The sequence below is a fragment of the Pan paniscus genome, chromosome 1 (genome assembly GCF_029289425.2).
Source record: "Pan paniscus chromosome 1, NHGRI_mPanPan1-v2.0_pri, whole genome shotgun sequence".
Lineage (NCBI taxonomy): Eukaryota > Metazoa > Chordata > Mammalia > Primates > Hominidae > Pan > Pan paniscus.
This window is the reverse complement of record NC_073249.2, coordinates 4,783,440-4,804,201: the sequence shown is the minus strand read 5'-3', so window position 1 is coordinate 4,804,201 and position 20,762 is coordinate 4,783,440. Positions and strand designations below refer to the sequence as shown.

Sequence of the window (20,762 nt, the reverse complement as noted above, 5' to 3'; positions counted from 1 at the left end):
GACAGTGTGGTGATTCCTCAAGGATCTAGAACTAGAAATACCATTTGACCCAGTGATCCCATTACTGGGTATATACCCAAAAGATTATAAATCATGCTGCTATAAAGACACATGCACACGTATGTTTATTGTGGCACTATTCACAATAGCAAAGACTTGGAACCAACCAAAATATCCATCAATGGTAGACTAGATTAAGAAAATGTGGCACATATACACCATGGAATACTATGCAGCTATAACAAAGGATGAGTTCATGTCTTTTGCAGGGACATGGATGAAACTGGAAACCATAATTCTCAGCAAACTATCACAAGGACAGAAAACGAAACACCGCATGTTCTTACTCAATTGAACACTTGTTTACGTGTCTGTCTCTTTTCAGATTCTAAACTCCTGGAGGACACAGTCCACATTTTGCTCATATTTTATTCTCAATACTTAATAATTATTTAAATAAGCAAATGAGTAGAATTTAACAAGTGGTAAACGAAATAAATGTCATAGCAAATTGGAGCAATAGAGGCATGGAAACAAACTTTCCAGTGTGTTCAGGGAACTACAAATAGTCTTTGGAATGTGGCATCTGCGGGGAGCTGCAGTAGGTGAATCTGCAGCCAGCTGATAGAGGACCACACTGACAATTTTTTGATGGACTCCGTTCTCCGAGGTTTCACTTTCTGCAATTTCAGTTACATGCGGTCAACCACAGTCTGGAAATATTAAATGGAAAACTCCAGAAATAAACAATTCATAAGTTTTTCAATTGCATGCCATTCTGAGTAGCCTGAGGACATCTCATGCCATCCCACTCTGTCCACTCAGTATATGAATCTTTCATTTGTCCAGCATTTACACGCTGTCTCCACTGCCTGCCTTTACGCTGCCCAGCAGCTGTCTCAGTGATCAGATGTTCAACTGTTAAGGGATTACAGTGCGTGTATTAAAGCAACGCTTATTTACTCCATAATGGCTCCAAGGTGCAAAAATAGTGATGCTGGCACATTGTTATAATTGTTCTCTTTTAACTTTAGTTATTGCTTTTTTTTTTGACAGGGTCTCACTCTTGTCACTGAGGCTGGAGTGCAGTGGCACAATCTTGGCTCACTGCACCCACTGCCTCCTGGGCTCAAGCAATCCTCTCACCTCAGCCTCCTAAGTAGCTGGGACTACAGGCACAGGCTGCCATGCCCGGCTAATTTTTGTATTTTTTTGCAGAGACAGGTTTTTACCATGTGCCCCTGGCTGGTCTCAAACTCCTGAGCTCAAGCGATCCACCCACCTTGTCCTCCCAAAGTGCTGGGATTACAGGCATGACCCCCCCCATGCCAGGCCAGTTATTGCTATTAATCTCTTACTGTGCCTCATTTATAAATTAAACTTTATCCTATGTAAGTATGTATAGGTAAAAACGTGACTATCACATTGGGGGCAGGATTTAAGAAGAAAAAATAAATAAAAATTAAAACATAGTATATGTAGGGTTTGGTGCTATCCATGGTTGGAGGCAGCCATGGGGGTTCTTGAAACATATCCTCGTGGATAAGGGGGACTAAGCAGCAGGCCAGTTAGCAGAAATAGCCACCTCCACGCAGCCACTGTAACGAGTGACTTCTTGTAAGGAGTGGCTATGAGCAAGTAATTCCTACAGCAATTTCCTAATTTCACAGCTGTAACTAAAAGGTACTTTAAAAAATACTTTTAGCTTCACGAATAAGGAATGGATTACGTTTCTGCAAATATTTAAAATCTTTGAAGTCCTTTGCAAGCCCCATTCTTCTGCTTGGCTGCTGAGGGCCACGCCTGTTCTTGAGGATTACCGCTCCCAGACACCAACCCTCCTTCCACCACACCTCAGCCCTGGGAGGCCTGGTGACCAGCTGGGAGTGCCGGGCTCCAAGGCTGAGAGGTGTTGCTCAATCAGCTGAAGTGTCCTAGTCTATGAAAAGGGCACGATTTCTCTTTGCCGAAGAGACAATGCGGGAACCTTAGGAGAAAACAGCAGGAAAAGACATTGCTGCCCAGGTGGACACACGTCTCCTCCAGGTGCGCTTTCCTTGGCCTTTGAGGCCTCGTATATCTGGACGTTGAAGGCGTCCCTCAGGTACCACCTGGAATGGTTTGTGCGAGTGGAGCTCTAGTACAAAATGAAAACTTTCAATTACATTATTGTGCATAATGGACTTGGGGGCCTTTTTAAAGCAAAGGATGTAACACTGCAGGAAAGGCAGAATAGAATTAAAGAAGCGGAGAGGTAACCATTTGTTTTTGTTTGATGCATCTAAGTAATTTTTAAAATGTTTTAATTCACAGGGTTGAAAACCGATGGCTGATAAGATAAATGTAACTCCATGTTTTGTTCAGCTTGCTCAGTGCACTAGAATTTGAGAAAGTTCCCATTAAAAATCTGGTTTCTCTTGAAATATGGGAAGACCTGGCAATACTAGGCCATAGTCCCACAACATGCACCAAGAGTTCAGAGCTGAGTGGCAGCCGCTCCCTCTGGCGGGGTTAGATGACCTCCGACCCCTGCAGGGCACCCCTGTTGTGGTCACTAACCATGTCCGCTCACTTATGCATATCTGCCAGGCTCCTGGAGCATCTAAGTTTTCTGATCCCTGCCTCAAAGACTTCCTAACTTTTCCAACCTTCCTCTCTTTCCTTTCCTGGTTTCTTGCCGGCCATTTCACTCACAACAGGCAAAAGTGGTTTTCCTGCCCTGAGAATCTTTTTAAATTGTTCTTGCAAAACAGGCCAAGCGCGGTGACTCACGTTTGTAATCCTAGCATTTCGAGGGGCCGAGGTGGACGGATCTCTTGAGATCAGGAGTTTGAAACCAGCTTGGCCATCATGATGAAACTCCATCTCTACTAAAAATACAAAAATTAGCTGGGCAAGGCGGTGTGTGCCTGTAATCCCAGCTACTTGGGAGGCTGAGGCAGGAGAATTGCTTGAACCCGGGAGGCAGAGGTTGCAGTGAGCCGAGATCATGTCACCGCTCTCCAGCCTGGGTGACAGAGTGAGACTCTATCCAGAAAAAAAAAAATTATTCTTGCAAAACATATTAGATGGACCCTGATAGAGGTCACTGACCTTCCCATGAGGTATGAACAAGAAAAGACCCAGCGTCAATAGAAGTAAGGTTTTTCTCTAGATCTGCCAGCGGCCTATGCTGTAACCACGGTTTACTCAGCAACTAGCACCATGCCCAGCATGCTCCATTAGTAAGCTCTGAATGGATGGAGTAATTTTACTATGGTCTTAAGCAGTTTACTCATTTAACCAAATGGTCTCCAAGGTTTGTCCAGCCCTATTTTCTGTGATTCTGTGGGCAAAGATTTCCTGGTGGCTTAATATGACTGAATGCAAGAATAATGGGCAGGGAACCAAAACTCTGCCCAGTGGTTTTGTTTTGTTTTTTTTTCATAGGTTATTGGGGAACAGATGGTATTTGGTTACATGACTAAGTTCTTCAGTGGTGATTTGTGAGATTTTGGTGCACCCATCACCCGAGGGGTAAACACTGCACCCTATTTGTGGTCTTTTATCCCTCACCTCCGTCCCACCCTTCCCCTCAGGTCCCCAAAGTCCATTGTATCATCCTTATGCCTTTGTGTCCCCATAGCTTAGCTCCCACATATCTGTGAGAACATACAGTGTTTGGTTTTCCATTCCTGAGTTACATCACTTAGAATAATAGTCTCCAATCTCATCCACATGGCTGCAAATGCCGTTAATTCATTCCTTTCTATGGCTGAGTAGTATTCCATCATATATATATACACACCACAGTTTCTTTGTCCACTTGTTGATCGATGGGCATTTGGGTTGGTTCCACGATTTTGCAATTGCGAATTGTGCTGCTATAAACGTGTGTGCAAGTATCTTTTTTGCTTAATGACTTCTTTTCCTCTGGGTAGATACCCAAGAGTCGGATTGCTGAATCAAATGGTAGTTTTAGTTCTTTAAGGAATCTCCACACTAAAATCTCTGCCCAATGTTAATTCCACTTGCCTGTAGCCTGTTAACATTTGTTGCTTCTGTGTTAAGTCTGGGTGCATAGGAGTTTACAAGATGTGGAGTTTGGCTTCTGCAAATGATGAACAAGAAAGTCAATAATTTTAAGACAGTGAGAGTGCAATAGGATCACCCCGCAACCCCACCGGACCACCAGGTCCAGATCTGTGCCATTATCACTCTGTGCTCTTTCATCTCTGACCTTCCTTTCTGGGAAACTATCAGTGACTCTTGGAGACAGAGCTCTGATCACAGCCTCTGGATGGCACTTCTGCTGCTGGTCGTTAGTTGAGCGGTGCCTCTACAATTATGTTGGTCACAAATGTTGATGCTAAAGTGCTGGCTTCCCTGGGAGATTCCATCAGGATCCCGAGGACTAACACCAGCTTCCCTCCCGGATGCTGACTTTGCTCAGAGGAGTGAAGAGAAGGGCCGGGGAGGTCAGGAGGGGAGGCCCGCTTGCTGGGGCTGGCCCTGTCTGTTCTACAGTGGTTACCAGGCAACTCTGAGGTTACATTCAACTCTCTTGTGAAGGTGATTGCAGGCACGCACTTTGCTTTTATGTGACTTTTTTTCTGGTTTTTGTTTTCGTTTTTGAGACAGGGTCTCACTCTGTCATCCAGGCTGGAGTGCAGTGCTGCAATCAGAGCTCACTATAGCCTCAAATGCCTGGGCTCAGGGGATCCCCCGACCGTAGCTTCCCAAGCAGCTGGCACTGTAGGTATGTGCCACAATCCCCAGCTAGTTTTTTATTTTTGTTGCCCAGGCTGCTCTCGAACTCCCGGCTGAAATCAGTCCTCCCACCTCAGTCTCCCAAAGCACTAGGATTAAGGCATGAGCCACTGTGCCCAGCCACTTGGATATAATTGTATCTCTAAATTAATGAATTGTGTTGAAAACTCTGTCTCTCCAGAAGACGGGTCAAATTTCAATCAAACAAGAGAGGAGATGGTCCCAGAGGAACCAGTCTAAGGTGAGGTGTCTTGCAGGCACGGCGCTGCACCCTCACTTAGCCCTCTGCTCAAGGCAATTGTCATTTCTCTGCAGGCTGCTAGAACAGTGCATCCATGCCCTGAGGAGAGAGGGCCTGCCAAGAGGAAGCCCGGGCCCGGGGCCACCCAGCTGACATCCTGGGTGTTGGAGCCCACCCAGCCTCACAACTCAGCCACTTAGACTCCTGCACAGGTCCTAGGATTCATTCTGATCCGAAGCAGGAGGATGTGACAGCCTTGACCCCACCTCTCTGGGACTCAACATGCAGCCCGTGGTATTTGCTGTCCAGCATTGGTCCGGTCCCTGATGTTGATAACCAGGCATCCAGCTTATCCCTAGACTGAGCCTCCCTCCCTCAGTGTATGCTCTGGTTCTCATTGTCAGCCCCTGGATTTGTCCTTTTTCTGGTAACTGCTCAGCACCCCCCATGCCTCCTAGATTGGAGGCCCTGCCCAGCCTCCTTTGAGGGAGAAGAAGGATGTACAAACATTTACCAGGTGACTTCAGCATCCCAGCCACAATTCCAGACCCTGGGCCACATCTTCTCCTTTTATATCCTCATGGCAGTTGTGCAAGGCTGAACTGGTCCCCAGCATAAATGAAGAACATTGACGCTATTGGAGCTCAGAGATGATAAGGACATTTCCCAAGGTCATCTGGCTGGGGAGTGGAGGAGCAGGCATTGGAGGCCTGGTCAGTGTCACCTGAGAGCGTCATGTTACTACCGCTCCACTCGGGGCCTCCCCGGGACTGAAGCGCAGCTCCAAACTGCAGCCGAGTCTGGGCTCTCTCTCACCTGCCAGCCGCCTCACTAACGGCTGCTCCTCCTGGATTTGCCACGGCTCTGTCTTCTCCCCTGTGTGGGGTCCCTCACTGTGGTCAACCTTGCATCCCACGTGGCCAACCGGCCTTGAGGAAGAAAGCAAACTCTGGGCCTGAAACCAACTTAGCCACTTAATAGCTTGCTCCGTGAGCCTGAACAAGTTTCTTAGTTTCTCTGCAAGTCGGTTTCCTCATTTGTGTAAAACCTACCCCGTAGAGTGGTTGTACAGATGTAAATCTGAATACCCTTTAAAATCCTGAATTTAAAAGCTTTTTTTCCAGCAACATAGTGAGACATCATCTCAAAATAAATAAATAAATAAAAAAGTAAAACCTTCTTTCTCTGACCATGAGTCTGGACTTAATGTTTAAAACTCTTTGTTTTAGGGCCATGCATGGTGGCTCACGTCTATAATCCCAGCACTTTGGGAGGCCCAGGCAGGTGGATCACCTAAGGTCAAGGGTTCGAGACCAGCCTGGCCAACATGGCGAAACCCCCGTCTCTAAGAAAAATAAAAAAATTAGCCAGGCGTGGTGGCACATGCCTGTAATCCCAGCTACTTGGGAGGCTGAGGCAGGAGAATCACTTGAACCCAGGAGGTGGAGGTTGCGGTGAACCGAGATCGCACCACTGCACTCCAGCCTGGGCAACAGAGTGAGACTCTGTCTCAAAAAACAAAAGCAAACAAACAAAAAACTCTTTGTTTTAAAACTGAGCTTGTATGTGTTTTTTTTTAAACCAAGACTGAGAGGACACTCGCAGAGGTTTTCACAGATGATGTTGCTATTGGAATCAGTAAATTGTATTGTGTATAATACAGGATATAACAATGTCATTCTGGCACTTGTTATGAATGCAGCCGTTAGGCAACAAAGGCAAGGGAAAATCACGGGGTCCCGTAAGCTCGCTTTGTAACAATGCCTCTTCCCAGGAGGGGCCCCCCACCAGGCTGACGATTTTCTTCAGGCTCCATTGATGTTTTCCGTTGTTTAAAGACACACATTAACGTAAAGTCTCCTCCCATTCTCTCTGTAAATTACAGCATTCAGAAGAAGTGGCAGCTGCTGTAATTAAGACACAGTTAATTGCCTATCTCCTTAATTGCAGTGATAGGATTTTGACAGTTTGGTAAATAAGAATTGTTTGGTTTCCTCTGGCAACTTCAGCCTCAGTCAGTTCTCTCCTGCAAGTGCTGAGTCACCCAGTCTGGGGACAAAGGGCTGTGGTCCAACGGAGACAGGATGGGGCAGGAACTGCAGGTGAGGGGGGGGCAGTGTTTATGATTCACCTTAAGTCTCCTCTCTCTCTCTGCAAGAGCCTCCCCATCGTTGCCCATTCTGTCGCCCAGTAAGATCCTCCCAGAGTTTTCTCCCAGTTGAATCAGTCATCACATGAGCCTATGAGACAGGAAGAAACAGAAGCAGAATGCCCGTATTGTGGGGCAATGATCTCCTGCTGCTGACAGGCACAGGAGGATGGGACGCTGTCAACTGAGGATACAGAAGCCCAGAAAGACTAAACGTACCCAAAGTCAGGGAGCTACGGTGTGCAAAGCCAGGATCCCAGTTCAGGTCTTCTGACCCACAGCCTCAAGCACACTCCACAGAGGCAGGGATTTGGGGTCACCCAGACCTGGGTTCAGAGCCTAACTTTGCCTTTACTGCCTGTGTAACTATGGGTCAGACACTCAGTGTTTCCAGGCCTCAGTTGCTTCCTTCGCAAGTTGGATTTTGTAGTACCCACCTCATAACACTGTGAGAACTTAAAAAAATAATCTGTTGGGCATGGAGGCTCACACCTGTAATCCCAGCACTTTGGGAGGCCCAGGTGAAAGGACTGCTTGAGCCCAGGAGTTCAAGACCAGCCTCGGCAACATAGGGAGACCTTGTCTCTACAAAAAAACACAAAAATTAGCTAGTCATGGCGGCATGCATCTGCAGTCCCAGCCGATTGGGAAGCTGAGGTGGGAGGTTTGCTTGAGCCCGGGGGGTCGAGGCTGTAGTGAGTTATGATTGCACCACTGCACTCCAGCCTGAGGGACAAAGTGAGAACCTGTCTCAAAAAAAAAGAAAAGACAGAAAAAGAAAAAGAACCTCATGAGGAGGAGACTTCAGCAACATGTCAGGCTTGCAATAAGGGCTCCACAGATGGAAGTTACGTAGCAAGTATCAATCTTGTTCCAAAACTTACATAAATAACTTTTTTTTACATTTCTTTATTTTCCATAAACTTAATTTTGACTGTGGTCTACGTTCCGGCTTCCATTTCAGGTGTTTCTCTCCAGGATCTTGCTACTTATTGATGACACAGTATCAAGGCGCCAGAGTCCAAATGGTCATCGTAAGAAAAACTGCACCTAATTTTCACAGCCTCCTAGGAGGCCCGGAGACATCACTGTACTTGCCTGCCATCCTATGTGGTGCCGAAAAAAAAAAAAAAGAGGGGGCAAGAGAAATAAAACAAGTTTCCATAGTAAAACAGCACATAGCTCATCTTCTGCTGTGGTTACAATTAGCACTGAAACGTGACTGTGAGCTCTGACTGTGTTGTGACAACCATGTTATCATCAATCTTTCTTCCCTGTGGCCACACAAGGCTCAGGAACTAGGATTTTAGTGACAATGGCATCTGGCTCTTTCTCAGCACCCCTGTTTTTTGTTGTTGTTGTTTTTGTTTATCTGTTTTTTACTATAACTCCTGTCTTTCCTAAGTATAAAGGGAAAGGAAATATTGGTATACAATATCTAACATTTTTTCAACAAGTGAATGAATGAAGGGAGGTGACTGGGTAGAAAATTCCTATTTAAAAACAAAATTCCTTTACAGACAGGTAGATCTTGTCCTGCTCAACACATATGAGGGTCTGGCTCTGCAGAGATGGGCTTCGAGGCCGGGTGCGGTGGCTCACACCTGTAATCCTAGTACTTTGGGAGGCCAAGGCGGGCGAATCACCTGAGGTCAGGAATTCCAGACCAGCCTGGCTCACATGGCGAAACCCCATCTCTACTAAAAATACAAAAACTAGCTGGAAGTGGTGGCGCGTGCCTGTAATCCCAGCTACTCAGGAGGCTGAAGCAAGAGAATCTCTTGAACATGGGAGGTGGAGGTGCTGAGATCCTGCCACTGCACTCCAGCCTGGGCCACACAGCAAGACTTGGTCAAAAAAAAAAAAAAAAAGGGATGGGCTTCAACAAGATAGAAGCTCACTGCTCTTTCATCTAAACCCAGTCCCGAGGAAAGCAGTCAGGAGCTGGTTTGGTGGCTCCACAAGCATCAGGGAACCAGCCTTCTTCAAATGTATTATTCCACCATCCTACATTCCCGGCTTCCATCACAGGGACCCAGGACTGCTTGAACCCCCGCATCCCGTCTGCATCTCCACCAAACAGGAAGGAGAAGACCATGCCTTTTAAAAATAGCACAGAGCACTCCCCACTGCATTTCCTTGGCCAAAATTAGACACATAGCCACACTTAAATGTGACATACAAGGACCTGGCCACCCAGCCTGCTGCCATTAATGCATGTTTCACTGAACACTATAATCCTCACTCAAGCAGAGGCTGCTGGATGCCACCATCCCAAAGTAGGTACCCCACATATACTGCACGGTTCCAGCCAGCCCAGTGCTTACCTAACCAGCAAATCTAGATGTTGCCAGCCAACACAACATTGAGACACTGCGATTTTCTGACATGAGACCTACACAGTTCTCAGTCTTGGCTTTAAAAACCGACTGCATTTGGCCTCCCTTGAACCAAATCCCCCAGAACCTAGAATCTGTGCTAGATTGAGTTTCTTGCTCAAGGATATAACTTTCCCACTCATTGCACCATCTGTACTCTCTTAGTCTTTCTATATTTTTTTCTTAAACAAATGAAAGGGAGGCTGAGGAATATAGTCTTTAGTTGAGTCACCCCTGAGCACAGCTAAAAAGTGAGGGCTCTATAAGGATGGAATAGATGTGAGGGACAAATAGCAGTCTCTATCACACCCATAAATTGGTTTAAAAAAAACATGGTGGCTCACTCCTGTAATCACATCACTTTGGGAAGATCACTAGAGGCCAGCAGTTCAAGATCTGTCTGGACAATGTGGCGAAATCTCATCTCTACAAAAAATTTTTACAAATTAGCCAGTCACGGTGGTGCGCACCTGTTGTCCTAGCTACTCGGAAGGCTGACGTGGGAGGATTGCTTGAGCCCAGGAGTTCAAGGTTGCAGTGAGCCCTGATCACACCACTGTCCTCCAGCCTGGGTGACAGAGCGAGACCCTGCCTCTACCAAAAAAAAAAAAAAAAAAAAAAAGTAGAGTTTAAAGTCAAAATAACCATAGCCCTGCTCCCTCCCCAGCAGGCTTCAGATGGATTCATGCAGTGATACTGTGGATTTGAAACACTCTTACCTAGATCCTAAGCAGTCAAGTGACATCTGGGTATAAATGAATAGTGCCATGGACCTGTGCACTTGTCACCACACATTCAACACCAGCAGCCCACTTGGGCCTGAGCTAGCAAGTAGGCCTGTGTCTCTTTAACACCACAAACTTCAGGTCAGTAAAAAGAGCACTCGACTTGGAGTCAAGATCTCCAAGGTGAATCAGAGCTCAGCTGTCTAGTAAGTGACTGATTTTGTGTAGGTGCCAGAAACGGAAATAATAATAAGGCCAATGAACGCACGATGAGAAGTTATCATGGACCAGGCACCGTGCTAAGCTAATGTGCATTGATTCTTTATTCCCCATAACAATCCTACAATCCAGATCATAATGATCTTACTGCCATTTTTCAAATGAGAAAATTAAGGCTCTGAAAGTAAGGAATGACCAATGGAGCCAATAAAGTAGTAGCATGAGAATTTAAAATCAGGGCTCAGCCTGGGCAACATAGTGAGACCCTATCTCTACAAAAAATGTAACAATTAGTGAGGTGTGATGTCTCATGCCTGTAGTCCCAGCCACTCTGGAGGCTGAGGTGTGAGGATTGCTTGAGCCCAGGAGGTTAAGGCTGCAGTGAGCCATAGTTGTGCTACCGCACTCCAGCCTGAGTGACAAGTGAGACCCTGTCTCAAAATAAAATAAAATAAAGTAAAATAATGAAACCAGGGCTCTGTGGCCAGACTTCTTGCTCTTAACAAACCTATGCTGCTTCTCATGAAGAAGAGAAGATACGTGCCAACTTTAAGGTGTAACTGGGCTGGCACACAGGTAGACAGTACATAGTGATCAGTGGTGTGGGAGAGGGCTTACAAGGTCAGGTGGGTAGGGGACACTCCCTAGATGAAGAATGAATAGAAATCAGCCAGGCAGACACGAGGAGCGTTGTGTCTACAGCCAGGAAGCAGCACGCCTGACAGCATGGCTGCATCAACTGCACAGTGGCTGCTGGGCCCCAGACATTGTGTTTGCTATCACGGGGAATGGAAGCGGAGGGTGGAAAAAGATAGTTCATTTTTCAGCGAGGAAAACATTCTGTAGCAAACCCCCAATGGATGTTTCCTTACATCTTGTTGGTTATGTTGGTTAGAACTAAGTCACAAAGGTGCTCTGAGCTGTGAGGAAGGACAGAACCATGAGCATAGAACTAAAAGGATTGGGAACTGGATGTGGCAGTGTGCACTTGTAGTACTAGCTACTCAGGAGGTTGCACCTGGAGTAATAGCTACAGGAGGTTGGAGTGGGAAGATTACTTGAGCACTGGAGTTTGAGACCATCCTGGGCAACATAGAGAGATCTTGTCTCAAAAACAAAACAAAACAAAACAAAACAATACAAAAAACCCCGAGACCAAAAAGTGAACAAACAAAACACACACACACACACACACACACACACACACACACACACACACAAAAGGGAATGGGATCTCCAAACTTGGTTGAGATCAACCATAATCATTCTCTTGGGCTGGGCTGACTGCAACCTGAACAAAATTGTGGTTGTGTTGGCCAGGAAGAAATGAGGGCTGCTCGGTGGAGAGGGGACCTACAGGCTCAGCTCACAGTCTTTCAAATAGGTCCAAACAAGAGGTGATAAGGAACGGAACTAGCAGATGAGTTGAGAACAGCATGGTGAGACTATCAGGAAGCAGAAGTGAAAGTACTTAGTGAGCTACCAGAAGTGAGGGCTGAGGGAGAAGGATTCTTAGGCGATTCCCAAATGTATGACTTGGGTGACTGGGATGTTGGTGATTTAATTAATTGGGGGCAGAGGGTGAGGACTGGGGAAGGCAGGCTAATGAGATGCACAAAATGATCTTATGACTTAGGAGACAATCTATTGCTTGGGGGATCCTTCAGAGACTTTCCTGTCTCCTGATCTGTTGGGCAAATCAAATAAAGCAAGCAAGTAAAAGCCTTTTCGTATAAGCCTCATATAATGGTAAATGTCCTCATCTCTTAAATAGAAAGCAGCTGGGGTGGCTGCCTGATCTTATTTCCCCAGTGGCTGTGTCTATGTGACCTGACCCCGACAGACAGGGCGTCATGGAAGCCGCATCATATCAATGGCAGTGCCCAAGGGACCATGAATCCCTGCTTCTGGGATCCCAAGACCTGACCTGGTACTGCCTCCTTGAGGCATGGTGAGTCCCATCCTTCCTTCAATTCTATAGTCCACTCCGATAAACTGCCTTCCAAGAAATTAATTTTTTATCAAGTTAATAGTGATTATTTCTGTAACTTAAAACCAAAAGAATTTTATTTAAGTCCTTGATAAGGTCTTTAAAGGTAAACAGTATGCCACAAATTCCCACATGTGGTACTCGTGCCAACAGTGTTTCCTTAGAATCTTATCATGAGCAAATGAGAAAAAAATTGACTGTGAGACCTTCTACAACTGGCACACACTCTTTAAACCAAGTTATTATCATGAAAAGCAAACAAAAGAATGAGGGGAAATAGATTAGAAGAGGCCAGAGCCATAATAACCAAATAGAATGTGATTCGATCATGGGTCACTGAAAATAAGAGACGAAGAAAAGATAAATTTTGAAAAACATTTGTGGGTCATTTACAAAAATTCAAATTTGGACTGTATATGTGATGGTATTATAAAATTAGTGTTACTTTTCTTAGATGAGACAGCCCACTGGGGTTAACAGAAAATGTTCCTATTCTTAGGAAATGCATGCTGAAATATTTAGAATTAACTGTCATGATGTCTACTTTCAAATGGTTCAGAAAAAAATTATATAATGTGGTGAAAATATTAAAAATTGGTGAAACTAGGTTGAAGGTACATGAACGCTTGTTGTATTCTTTCAACTTTTCTGTAAGTTTGAAATTTTCTCAATAAAATATTTGATTATACAATTATAAATGGTCAATTTACAATAAAAAAATCCAGGGGAAAGTGAAAAAAAGTTTGAGGAGAATATCCAATATGCAATTGTCCCAAAGGACAGTTTATGTCAATGAGTCAGAGTGTGACCTCCCAGTCTACATAGTTTTTTGAGGTTTATGGCTGTCCTATATAATTATAACTAACATTTGCAAACCAACAAAGTGCTGTCACAGACATTCTGCTTGTAATCCCATTGGGAATGAGCCTCATGTGGTAGGTTTTATTGCCCTGTTTTATAGCCAAGGTGCAGAGCTGCACTTTTGGTCTATGTTCGTCTCCACGTCTCCTAGAATTTCCTCACTCCCAGCTGGCCAGTACAGGAATGAGTACCTGGCAGGTTCTCCTTAAACACTATGTATTGTGTGTCTGATAAAGAGACATTTTTAAATTGTCATTGAGAATATTATGTCAGATAGTTCTGCAAAATGTGGCTTTTGTAAATAAAAAAAATGTTTTTTGTTTTGTTTTTTTTTGAGACGGAGTCTCTCTCTGTCGCCCAGGCTGGAGTGCAGTGGCATGATGTTGGCTCACTGCAAATTCCACCTCCTGGGTTCACGCCATTCTCCTGCCTCAGCCTCCCGAGTAGCTGGGATTACAGGTGCCCACCACCAAGCCCGGCTAATTTTTTGTATTTTTAGTAGAGACGGGGTTTCACCGTGTTAGCCAGGATGGTCTTGATCTTCTGACTTCGTGATCCACCCGCCTTGGCCTCTCAAAGTGCTGGGATAACAGGTGTGAGCCACCATGTCCAGCCAAAAAATTGTTTTTGAGACAGGGTCTCACTATGTTGCCTAGTCTGGTCTCGAACTCCTGGCCTCAATCGATCCTCCTGCCACTCGGCCTCCTGAGTAGCTGGGACTACAGGTGCACGTAACCATGGGTCTACTGGAATAATGGGATGGAATGGCTGACGGAACGCTCTGTAGCCACCATCTTCTTCATTCCCTCCCCTACCCCCAAAGCACATGGTGTACATGCTCCAGTGTAAACATCGCAACATTTGACCGGAGACAGATGGAAAATTCCAGGGTTGCAGTTCTTTTGAAGGGGGAGGTCCTTTGGCCTTGAATTGGTCTCTTAGACAGGGTTTCCTGGGCTCCACACTCTGAGATGGAAATTTTCATGAAGCAGTCTGTTGGGAAGTGGTCTATCGGGGTGTGCTTGTGTAGCAACACGTGTAAGGGAGTGAAGAAAACAGGATTTGGCAAAGGGAGAAGCTGAACTATGAGTCACTTAACGTCAGATGCGTCAGCCAATGCCACGGAAAGCTCTGAAACTAGAATGGAACTCCAGAGAGGTCCCAAATTCAAGCAAGAAGGCTGGACTTTTGTATCTCCATGTTAACCAATCTTTGGACATGGGCTACCCCAGGAAGGGTGTGTAATCTTGGGTAATGCCAATTCTTGGCACATAAGTGAACTATGATCTAGGAGCAGGCAAAGCTTTCAGCTGGGGAATAGGACCTTGGTCCTCAAGAGGGCCTCCAGAAAGTGCATCAGGCTCTGCGGCAGGGCACTTCCCAGTCTGGGCCAGGACCCAGGCCAAGAGGACGGATTGCTTTTCTTTGTCATATCTCTTGTTCTCTTTTAATCTAGAAGAGTTTCTCAGCCTTCTGGTGTCTTTTTTGACTTTATCATTTTTAAAGAGTCCAGGCCAGTTATGCTGTAGAATGTTTGAATTTGTCTAATCTTTCCTTCTGACTGAAATTCAGATTATTTTTCTTTGACTCATCATTTCTTTCCTCTCTTAGTGGGTCAGGCCCTTCCCCTGCGGGTCATGTTGCTGCTCCATCTAATTATCGTCTGGCGGCCAGCAGAGGAAATGGTAAATCCTGAAGCGGTGGTGAGACGACCCCTGCATTATCTTCAAGCCATCAAGCCAGGGAGGAATAATAACCCCGGACAGAGAGGAATCTGAGTTTGCAAGCTGTCAAGTGCATTGACCTCTTTGTCCTCAACCAAATCTGAGGTCACCAATCCTTTCCAAACTCAGCCATGATGTTGGCAGAGCAGATTTGCCAGGTTCTTCTCGGGGGCCCCACTACCCTTATATTTAAATCCTTAGTCTAATTCTCATCTTTTCCTGCGCCCCTGCTGCAGGAAATGAGAGCCCCTCTGTATGCTGCAAAGGGGGAGCCCTGCTTTCACACTTTGCCTAAATTAATGATGATGTTTGCTGTCTTACTGCAAAGCATAGATTGTACTCATCAGGAACCAGCCAGTTTCATTACTCTCATAATGACTTCTCCAACCTCTCAAATGCCTGAGAAACTGCGCCTGCCAGTTGCTTCCTCCTCCTCCTACTCTGTCCTTTTGTGCTGTAAGTGAAACTTTTTTTTTTTTTTTTTGTAACGGAGTTTTGCTCTTGTTGCCCAGGCAGGAGTGCAATGGCTCGATCTCGGCTCACTGCAAGCTCTGCCTCCCGGGTTCAAGCGATTCTCCTGCCTCAGCCTTCCGAGTAGCTGGGATTACAGGCATGCGCCACCACGCCCGGCTAATTCTGTATTTTTAGTAGAGACGGGGGTTTCACCATGTTGGCCGGGCTGGTCTCGAACTCCCGACCTCAGGTGATCCGCCCGCCTTGGCCTCCCAAAGTGCTGGGATTACAGGCGTGAGCCACCGCGCCCAGCTTAAATGAAAGTTTTAACACTTGCTTCCCTACAGAATGCCAGGGGCTAGCCCTACTCCACCTCCCACCGGTAAGGAGGACTTTACTGATAGCCTGCTGGTGTGACCTGCACCTATATATCCAGGTGGCCTGAAGTAACTGAAGAATCACAGAGGAAGTGAAATTTAAATGGCCTGTTCCTGCCTTAACTGATGACATTCCACCACAAAAGAAGTGAAAATGGCCGGTCCTTGTCTTAACTGATGACATTACCTTGTGAAATTCCTCCTCCTGGCTCATCCTGGCTCAAAAAGCTCCCCCACGGAGCACCTTGTCACCCCCACTCCTGCCCGCCAGAGAACAACCCCCCTTTGACTGTAATTTTCCTTTACCTACCCAAATCTTATAAAACGGCCTCACCCCCATCTCCCCTTCGCTGACTCTCTTTTCGGACACAGCCCGCCTGCACCCAGGTGATTAAAAAGCTTTATTGCTCACACAAAGCCTCTTTGGTTGTCTCTTCACACGAGCGCGAGTGAAACTTTCTTCTTTGTACTTTCTGTTATATTGCCAGGTATATCTTACATAAAGAACATGGGAATTTTTTGTTCATTTTTTTTCCTCAGTGAAGAATACTGGTTATTACTCTTAAAACGCCTTTGACGTCAAATAGCTGGATTCAAATCATAGATTCATTATGGCCTGGTTGTGTGACTGTTAGGCAAGTTCCGTAGCTTCTTCTCTTAGCCTTCATTTCAAATAGAAATACTTCATTTTCAAAAGAGAATCTCCTTCCATGGTGGTGGTGGAGATTCTAGATGGTGTGTGTCTAATAGCTAAAAAAAGTGTGGTGCTCACTCAACAAATCGAACCAATTTATCCTTTCTCTTAGTGTGGTTCCAGTTTGTTGCTTCTGTCCTCATATGTTTATTTAAGTTTTCCCTAGCTTATCTGCTTTCAACAAAATGCTGTCACCAAGACTCTGTCATTACATTATTTTATGCCTGTTCCATGTAGGTTAAGCTCCCAGCAGGAACCCAGCCTGGCCCCTGGTCTCTCCTGAGTGCCTTCTGGAATCTTATGGAAATATTTTACATTCTAACTTGCAAACTGTATATAAGTGAGAAGTGTCCCTGTTTCCAGGACAACCTACTGTAGATAATGCCAGTGTTGGCTGCGTGTGGTGGCTCACGCCTGTAATCCCAGCACTTTGGGAGGCCGAGGCGGGAGGATCATGAGGTCAGGAGATCGAGACCATCCTGGCCATGGTGAAACCCCGTCTCTACTAATATACAGAAACTTAGCCGGGCGTGGTGGCACGCGGCTGTAGTCCCAGCTACTCAGGAGGCTGAGGCAGGGGAATCGCTTGAATCCGGGAGGCAGAGCTTGCAGTGAGCCGAGATTGTGGCACTGTACTCCAGCCTGGGCAACAGAGACTCCATCACAAAAAAAAAAAAAAAAAAAAAAAAAAAAAATGCCAGTGTTTTGTTTTGGTTTGGTTTGGTTTTGACAGAGGTTGGTCAGAAGAAATATTTTTGCCACTCTCTTCTTCTCAGGTTATGGCTTGCTTCTATATAGTGGTGCTATTGTGATACTCCATGGATTGGTTTGCAGCATATTTTTAAATAATTAAAATTATCCTTTGATACCTGCAAAGGAGCAGGTTGGAGCCTGACCTAACCTTGGACAAGGCGGGGCCGGCCTCATCTGCCCCTCGTGCCAAACCATCCTTCCTCAATTCCAGCTTGCAAAGGGCAGGACTCCTCAGTGTGGCACCACCCAGATTTTCACCTTACGTTGTCCTTGGGACAATCTTTACAGAAAAGAAAGCTCTAGTGATTAGATAGCCTGGATTATTTGCCTACATGATTTTCCTTTTCACACTAATTTTTGCCCTTTCTTTCATGTGCAGCTGGTCTCTCCCTAGAGACCAAAGGAGCTCTCTTTTTCTAAGCCCAGGACCTGAAAGGCATTGCCTGGCAAAACCTTGCAAGCCAGTGTGCATCACAATACCCTTTGAATGATGTAAAGGAATCAGGCCCTGCCACTCTGCAGTTGATCCAGCAGCAGGAGGCAGCTGTAACCATCACTGTCCTCAGAGTACTTTTAAGAACAAGGAGGTCTCTGCCCACTGCAGCCCAAGCAGGTAATAGCGGTTGGTTGTTACTGCCTGTACCTCTCTCTCGCCTCACTTAGTGGCTGCATTACTAAATGGTTGACTGCATTTCAAATATTTTAGAGACAGGAACTCACAACATAAAGAAACTTCATGGCAAGCCTTTTGGTAAAGCAAAAATGTCTTTTGGAAAGTGAATACTCATCTCTCTCAACTTTGAATTCTTGTCATAGTTTTAACTCAACGTGTCTTTTTTTTCTTAGAAACGGGTACACCTATATTAAATAAGATAATTGGTTCTCTGTGATACAAGAAGACCTAGGTTTTAAAAACTGTGAACTAGATTCACAGGTTACTGAGTTAGCTGATCAACTGATTTATTCACTCATTCTGAAGTATGCATCAAGCACTCCTTGGATAGCGAACACTTTGCAAGAGAATGAGTTAGGAGAAGGACAAAGAGAGCGAAGATCGTGGCCACCAAACAAAGTGGTCCCCAACATCTAGGAGCTCACATTTTACCTGAAGAGACAAAGTGCTGTATAAAACAGATGTCTTGGCCAAGTGTGGCGGCTCATACCTATAATCCCAACACTTTGGGAGGCTGAGGTGGGAGAATCACTTGAGCCCAGGAGTTTGAGACCAGCCCGGGCAACGTAGCAAGGTCCTGTCTCTGTTTAAGAAAACAAACAACAACAACAACAACAACAACAAACCCAGATGTCTTGTTGTTTGAAGAATTTCTAGAACCTTATCCAAAGCCTGGCGGAGAGTTGTCACTAATTTTTCTTAAATAATAGAATGAATAAATCAATTCAGAAACCAATAAACCAAAAAGGAAAGGACTCAGAACCAAAATGCATAGGAGAATCTCCCAGGGGCTCTGGGAGTTCACAGGAGGGAAATGGGCCATTTGAAACTCAGAAGAGAGGCCCCTAGGGAACTTATGTAGGACCTGAACAAAGCCCTGAAGAATGGGCTTAATTTAGGCTAGAGAAGGAAAAAGAAAGAGTATCCAGGCAGCAGAATTCATTACAGAACTGGTGAGAATCAGGGGAGAAGGGAACCAACCTTCCTGAACTGGGAAAACTGGCTGCCTGAGAAAACAGAAGCAACAGGGGACTGTCAAAGTCACTCATTGCTACGAGCCCTCTTCTAAACAGCCTCTCATCGCACAGGCTCAGAGGCAGCTAGTACAGTCATCAAGCTCCTAGCCAGGGTGAGTCATGTCAATCCCAAAGCACTTCTCCACCCATGCCTTCTCTGCATCCTCAGATCACTAGGGCACGACTTTCCCCAGAGGTTGAACTTCCTCTAATTTCATGAGCACAGATGCAACACTTACAAGGAAATGGGGCATTATAAAATGCATCCAGAAAGTCAACAGATGCAACTTACTCACCAGCTCACATGCCATTTTCTGACTATTCTACAAGATTCCATTGACTCACTGAATTTTCCAAATCTTACCAGATACATAACATCAGAGTCTTGGGACCCTGACTCTAATATCCTTCCTCTGCCCCTTCTCTGGACAGATTAATTAATAACTTGCTAGTTTTCATTTAATTGGGGCCCATAAGTTGATTAAATTTGCTAAGTAACTGTTACTGGTTTCACTTGGCATTGTACTGGGAGTACCCAAACTTTGATTTTTTTTTTTTTTTTTTTGACTCGGAGTCTCACTCTGTCACCCAGGCTGGAGTGCAATGGCATAATCTTGGCTCACTGAAGCTTCCACCTCCTGGTTCAAACGATTCTCCTGCCTCAGCCTCCAGAGTAGCTGGGACTACAGGCGTGCACCACCACACCCGGATAATTTGTGTGTGTGTGTATTTTTAGTAGAAACAGGTTTCAACATGTTGTCCAGGCTGGTCTCGAACTCCTCACCTCAAGTGATCCGCCTGCCTTGGCCTTCCAAAGTGCTGGGATTACAGGCATAAGCCACCATGGCTGGCCTGATTTAACAACACTTTTAAAAATTCTTTCCTATCATAAAAAGAGATGCCAATTTTTTAAATGTTTTTCAACCAAGTCTTTAGAAAGTCCTTCGCCTTGAGGAAAGCTTTTCAGATGCTTCATATCAGGGAAAATGTCCAGGTTTTCTGAAACAAATGTGACTTAGACCTCTGAAAGAGGAGAGGGAGGTGCAGCCACCTCAGCTGCCTGGAAGGTAATCTGGTATGAAAGGATTGTGTTTTAGCAGTGACTGTGCTTTAATTTTATTTGCACTTGTGTGGCTCTATGATTAATCTCTGACATTATCTCCTCTACCAGACTGTAAGCAACATGGCGGCGAAATCACGTGTCTTTTGCTGAACGCATTTGCTGTAGCTGCCTGGCAGGGTCAGGCAAAGGCAGTTGGTTAATAAATCTTTGCTGAATGGATCAGTCAATCAGTGATGCTACAGTGGAAGGGGCTTGAGCCTTGGGGTCAGACAGACCTGGCTGTGTGAACTTAAACTTGTGGTTTAACACTTTCTATAAACTAACAGTAATCATGAACAACTTGCAGGATTCTTTCAAGGACTGGACGAAACAGCCCATGTGAAAGGTCAGGTGGATGGTGGGTGTTAGCTGAGGTTCTTCCCCACCCCTTTCTACCAGAGGGTAGTTGCTCTTTTTCAAAATCGCTTCAGCTATTTTAGTTCTCTTGCATTTCCAAATAAATTTTATTCTTTTTATTGATTGATTGATTGATTGATTGAGATGGAGTCTCATCTGTCTCCAGGCTGGAGTGTAGTGGTGTGATCTCGGCTCACTGCAACCTCTGCCTCCTGGGTTCAAGCGATTCTCCTGCCTCAGCCTCCCGAGTAGCTGAGATGACAGGCAGGCGCCACCACGCCCGGCTAATTTTTGTGTTTTT

The 20,762-nt window shown here is 45.4% G+C and overlaps 1 protein-coding gene across 2 annotated transcripts in view; it reads left to right on the top strand.

Moving 5' to 3' along the window:
• Positions 1-17,692: 17,692 nt before the first annotated feature.
• SPMIP3 (sperm microtubule inner protein 3) overlaps positions 17,693-20,762 on the top strand; it is a 37,444-nt gene continuing 34,374 nt past the window's right edge. The window contains exon 1 of one of the 2 annotated variants that reach the window (XM_055095201.2): positions 17,693-19,115. The gene's annotated coding sequence lies outside the window, so the exon portion shown is untranslated. The remainder of the gene's footprint in view (positions 19,116-20,762) is intronic. The other variant, XM_003807995.6, reaches the window with a different exon arrangement.